The sequence below is a fragment of the Passer domesticus genome, chromosome 27, assembly GCF_036417665.1.
Source record: "Passer domesticus isolate bPasDom1 chromosome 27, bPasDom1.hap1, whole genome shotgun sequence".
Lineage (NCBI taxonomy): Eukaryota > Metazoa > Chordata > Aves > Passeriformes > Passeridae > Passer > Passer domesticus.
The window spans coordinates 1,654,339-1,660,688 of NC_087500.1; positions in this window are offsets into that span (position 1 = coordinate 1,654,339).

Here is a 6,350-nt window from a genome sequence, read left to right on the forward strand (position 1 = left end):
GGGGCTGTGGGGGTGTCACCTGCGGCGGGCGGGGCCGCCCGTGAGGCGCCTCCGCGCGCGCCCCCTGGCGGCCGCAGCGGGCACGGCGCCGCCGGGGCGGGCCGGGCAGCGAGCGCCCCCTGGCGGCGCGAGCCGCGCGCTGCAGGCGGGGATCGGTGAACGGCGGGCACCGGGACCACCGGGAACGGGCACCGGGACCACCGGGAACGGGCACCGGGACCACCGGGAACGGGCACCGGGACCACCGGGAACGGGCACCGGGACCACCGGGACGAGCCATGTGTGCCCTGTAGCAGGGATCCTCGGGAACGGGCACTGGGAGCCCCGAGAGGAGCCATGTGTGCCCTGGAACGGGCACCCTGGGAACGGGCACCGGGAGCCCCGAGACGGGCCATGTGTGCCCTGGAGCAGGGATCCCGGGAACGGGCACCGGGAGCTCCACGTGTGCCCTGCAGCAGGGGCTGTGCTGCCTGGGGTGTCCTGCGCCCATGGGAGCCCCCCTCACACCCCAAGCACACCCCTGGGTGCTTTCTGCCCCCTGCCAGGACAGCAGATCCCGCCCCCCTGGGTGCACCCCAGACCCTGTTCATGCCAGTGTTTACTGAAACCCCAGAACCGTCCCAAATTAATGCAGAATAAACCACACAACAAGTCCCCCTGCAACCCCAGAACCAGCCTTGGGCTGCTTCCATTGCTCCACACACGGGAGACCCCCAGGGTGGGGGGCTGCAGGGTGCTCCGGGGAAGGGAGGATGGGATTGAGAGGAGAACAATTCCTGTCCGGAGTGTATCCTGGAGCCAGGAGAGTCCCTTCTCCAACACAGGGTGAGAAAAGGTCACATCACATCCTGCACCTGAGGAGAGACCCCTCACCTCAGCACAGGGGGCTGAGGGGCTGCATTCTGCACCTGAACAGACCCCCAGGACGAGGGGCTGCAGGCGCTGTCCCCCCCAGAGGAATCTCCTTCCTGGGGTGTGTCCTGCATGCAGGGGAGCCCCCCACACCCGCTGCACAGGCTGCTGAGGGGTCACGTTCTTCATCTGCAGAGACTCCCCCTCCTCAGGGGCAGGCCCTGCACTGGGACGGGCAACAGGGCCACATCCTGCACCCTGTGGAATCTCCATCCCACAGCAGGGCTGGATCTTGCACTCAGGGGACCTTTTCCTTCCCCTCCCTCCCTCCAGGACAGATCCTGCACCCCAGGACCCCCCACCCCTCTCCACAGTGCCCTGCAGGGACACCCAGCCCCACCCCATGTCCTGCAGGAAAAGATGCTGCACCCAGGGACCCTCCCAAACACCCTGTGGGGTGAGGGGGCTGCACCCGAGGGACCCCCCTCAAAAACTCCTCCCCGTGGGGATGGGGCCACATCCAGAGCACATTGACCCCCTTTTGCTGTACCCCAGTGCCACAAACAGCACAGAACAGGGTTCTGAGACCCCTGCCAGGACAGGGAGGAGAAGGCAGATCCTGCACCCAGGGAACCCCACCCCAGGGCCCCACCCAGCAGGGTCAGGTCCTGCCCCAGCACCCCCAGACCCTGCTCACTCTGGTGCTTAGTGAAACCATGGAACCTCCTCAAATTAATGCAGAATAAATGACAAAAAAATCTCCCCAGATCCAGCACCGAGGGTTAATTACATTAATGTTACTAATTAGGGCAATGGGGCTGGGAGGGGAATCTGGGAGCAAAACTAGCCACACCTAAAAGAATTTTGGGCATGAATGGCTGGTCTGAGTGCAGGAGACAGGGTGCAGGTGTGAGGGCACCCCTGTCCTTGCCTCCATCCGTGTGTCCATCTCCACCCCCTCCCCTCCAGCTGCAGGCAATGATCCCCCCTGGTTAAAGGCAGCAGATCGCAGCTCCCTCCCTGCTCCCGGGGGAGGACGACACTGGAGGGGCTCTCAGAGGTGAGCTGGGGAGAAAAATCTCCTAAAATGCCTTATTTGTGCTTTGCTCTTCTGGTGTGTTTAGCTTTACAGAGCAGGTGGCTTCTGACTTTATTTATGTAATGTACTTTTTTAATGCATGCTGAACGCCTTTGGTGTTATGTGCCTAATTTGCCTGGTGCTAATTAGTGCCCTGGCGAGGACAGGGTCGGGGCAGCAGTGTGTTCAGCCCCTGCTTGGCTCTCTCAGCAGAGGTTTTGCAGCCACGGGAAGCGTGTGTGAGCCCAGAAGTGAGCGTGGGACCCCAGCAGCCATGGAGCCAGCACCCCCTGCCCCCCACAGCCCCGTGGGGCCTTCTGCCCTCCCCGAGCCCCCGGAGGCAGCAGAGGGATGTGCCTGGCAGAGCCTCCGCTGCCTGCGCCTCCACAGGCAGAAGAAGAAAGTGGCTTATTCAGCGCACATCTGCAGGCTCCTAAACCGGGTGAGTCCCCCTGGGCTGGGCTGCAGGCTCCTGCTCCCCGAGTTCCGCCTGCTTACCTGGGTGGTGGCTGAGCAGGGCTCAGGGATGGTGTCACATCCCTGGAGGGGTTTAAAAGATGTGTGGATGAGGTGGGTTAATGGTGGCCTTGGTAGTGCTGGGGGAAATATTTGGATTTGGTTTTTATGGGTTTTTCTAGCCTGAATGATCCCATAATCCCAAACTGGGGCTGGGCTGTGCCTGCTGTGCTGATGCTGTTGGTTGCTCTCCCCACAGACGTGTTCCACGGGGGACTCTTCCCTGGTGGCTTCCCTGCTGGCCTGGCTGGGCAGTCCCCAGCTGCTCGGGGAGGTGGCGCTGGAGGCGTCCCGGCTGTCCCGCTATGGCAGGAGGAGCCACCTGGGCCACCGTGAGGTCCTGCTGGCCACCAAGCTGGTGCTGCTGCGTGAGCTCTACAAGCCTCCCCCAGGATCCTGAGCCATGAGCTGAGGCAGGATGGGACAGTCTTTATAGGATTTTAATGTGTTTTTGTTAAATAAAGTGTTTTTTGGCATTGTTTAATGCAGTCTCCTCCCTGGGCTGGCACTGCCAGCACTGAGAGCAGCAGGTGTTGGGGTGGCACCCGTGTGCCCCAGGAGGGGCTGCAGGACAGGGTGGTCACACACCTGCCTCAAGGAACACTCCCAGGGCAGCCTCTTGGCTCTGTCAGCCCAGGCTGCCCCGGGGGGGCTGTTGGGCAGCTGGGTGCATCTTTACCCCCTATTTGGCCAAGAAAAGCAGGAGGAGGAAAGGTGGATGTTATTCCAAGCCCTGGGGGAATGCCAGTCTTGGAGGCAGCAGCATTCCTGGTGATGCTGTGCCAGCACCTGGAACTGAATGACCTCTTTTGTTTCTAGGCTCTCCATGGAGCCCCTCACACACCAGTCCTAGGGATGTCTCTGGGGTCTCCAGCTTCCTGCCTTCAGCTCCAAATCCTGCCACGGGCAGGGTATGTGGCAGTGCCCAGCCACCTGCCTTCCCAGAGAGGGTTCTCAGTCCCAGTGAAGTGCCAGCAGCTCCTGGCAGCACTGGGCCACCCTCCCCTGGGGCAGCCTTTCCAGCTGCTGAGCATTCCCTCCCAGGGGCAGGAGGCTGAGGAAGGGATGATCCTTCCACAGGGACTGGGCCTTGTAATCCAAAAGGAGCTGAAGGCTCCTTCAGAGGGAGGTGGTGACAGCTCTGCCCCCCCTGCAGGCTCCTGCCCTTGGTGGGCACCACTGGGCCCTGGGGGGACTTGCTGGGCTGTGTGGTGGCACAGAGGCACTCCAGGGACACCCACACAGCTACTGGGTGTCACTGGTGGGAAGCAGCTGTTGGTGGCTCTGGCTGTGTCCCCACTGCTGCTGTTTGCTCTCTCCACTCTCCTGGGTGCACCCAAGACCTGTGCAGTGCTTGGGCTGTCACTTACCAGAGCCCTTGGGCTGTTTCCTTGTCAGTATCAAGAGAACAGCTGCCCTCAAGGAGCAAGTCCTGCCCAAGGACTGAGGGTTGAGTTTTGACGTCCCTGCTGCCTGCACTGCCCCATTGTCACCCCCTCTCCTGAGGAGCTTCAGCTCAGTCCCTGTTCTGGCAGCCCTGACTCTTTAGGTTGATTAAGGTTGGCTCAAATCTATGGATCTGGGGCCAAATCCTATAGGAAAGTCCAAGCCTTGGTAGAAATACGAGCTGCAGCTGAACCTGAGGACACAGCCAGGCTCCTGCAAGGCTGTTTTTACTTCCAGCCTTCCTGGCTGGGGTCTGCTTGACCTACCCCAAAAGCTCAGGGAGGGAAAGGGGGGTTCCACACCCTCTGATACATCTGGTTGGGAGCTTCATCATCCTGTTGCTGTTTTCTTTTGTGCTACAGCAAGGAAAAACCAAGAAGAGCATTCATTCATTGCTTCCTGTCCCTGCAGACAGCCTGGAGCTGTTGCCCCCTTCCTTCCCTCTTTATTTCTGTATTTGGAGCCCCAGCTGCTGCTGGGAGGGTGAATGTGGAGCTGCTCTGGTGCAGTGTGGCTGCCTGGCTTCTTAACCCTGCAGCAATTGTGTGTGGGATCACTGCCTGGAAGGGAACCTGAGCCTGGAGCCATCACCAGCTCCCAGGGCAAGCAGCTGGAGCAGAGGAGATGCTGGGAGAGATCACCAGGGGAGGTTCCTGCCCAGGGCAGGAGATTTGGGGTTATCAATGGACCTTTTTCTACCTGAAAACTTGTAGCTCAACTGGGCTCTGGAGAGGCAGGATATTGGCTGGCACAGGGTGCCCAGAGCAGCTGTGGCTGTCCCATCACTGGCAGTGCCCAAGACCAGGTTGGACAGGGCTTGGAGCACCCTGGGATGGTGGAAATGTCCCTGCCCCATGGTAAGGGTGTGGGACTGGGTGGGCTTTAAAGGCCCTTCCAACCCAAACCTTGCTGAGGTTCTGTGGTGTCTCAGGTGCATCTCTGTTTGATCCTCACCACTGACTCAGGAGTCCCTCAGCTCTCTGGAATTTATTCTTCAGGATCTTTATCTGGTCTTTTTTTTCCTGTTTATCCTTTCTTTCCCCACACAACCTCTGTCTCTCCCTTTTATTTTGTCCTGATAGTCCTACTGATTTTGGAATTGAGAGTTCTTGTGTAAGAAACATCCTGTTCCCAGGGCAGTGGGGTGTCCCCATCCTTGGGAGGATTAGAAAGCCCAGTGGACGTGGCACTTGGGGACATGGGTGGCCTTGGCAGTGCCACGTAGAAGGGTTGGTTCTGATGATCTCAGAAGGCTTTTGCAACCTCAGTGTTACTAAATAGGGATCTGAAGCACAAGATGAATCAAGTGACCTCTCAAAAGATTTTCTAGAGTCCCTTTTGGGGGAAGAGGGAAATCTGCTGCCACAGGGTCGGTGATGCACAAATTCCTCATGAGTGGGCAGCCCCTGGCACACCCAGGGACAGGCAGGGGCCCCTGTGCCAGCCCCCACAAAAGCCTGTATTTATTGTTTCTTCAGCACTTGCACTTTCTGTTCACAATTTCAACTTCCTCCCCCAACCTATGGGAAACACCTGGATGCAAATCCTCGGTTAAAAAACTGAAAGTGATGATTTATTCCCAGAGGGGAAATGCCTGTTGAGGCTGCACACACCATGTGGATACCCTTCAAAAAACTGCTTTCATCTGTCACCCCAAAAGGCAGCTTTGGCAGAAGCAGGAGGATGAACCCACAAGAAGCTGGGCCCGAAAGGATGGGTTTTTTTTGTTGTTGTTAATTTCTTCTATTATCTTTTTTAGCTCTGTTGTTAGTAGAAGACAGAAGCCCAGACAGGCTGAGGAAGTAGAAGGGTTAAACACAAACATGGAGCTTTTATCAGCCTGTGGATCCAGAATTAACCAACAAAGACCTCTGTTCTTTGGGAACCCTGCAGGAGGACCAGGGCTCTCACAGTTTGCTGTCCTCAAGGGTGGACTTGTGCCATTCCTGTTGCCTGTGCTCAGCACGGTGTTGGCCTTTCCAAAATTCAGACTGAAGCCAAACCAAGCCTTCATCTGCAGGACATGGCTGTGGGATTTACAGCTCTGGCTGGAGACTTTGTAGTACATGATCCTAAAAGCTTTTGGAAAACAAGGAGTGGAGCTGCTCTGTGCACAATGGAGGAAAAGCCCAGTAAAAGCTGCTGCTTCCTGTCGCAAGGGTGAGGAGGGATGAGCAGCTCTCCTCTCTCTGGGGTGCTGCCAGTGATGAACAGAAAATGGGCTGTGGAGAACATCCCTGTGCCAGGGCAGGACACCAGCCAGCTGCCCAAATCCTCAGAGGATTTGTGGTAGGTACTGGACTGAGTTCTACCTGACCCCAAAACCAGGGGGGCAGGGTTGGGGCTGGGCTTGCTTTGGGACCCAGAGAGGTCAGGGTGGGAGGTGTGTGCTGCCCATGTGCCAGCTCCAGGTGTGGCACAGAGCCATGGCGTGGCCAAAAGGCTGCTGAGGACAGCA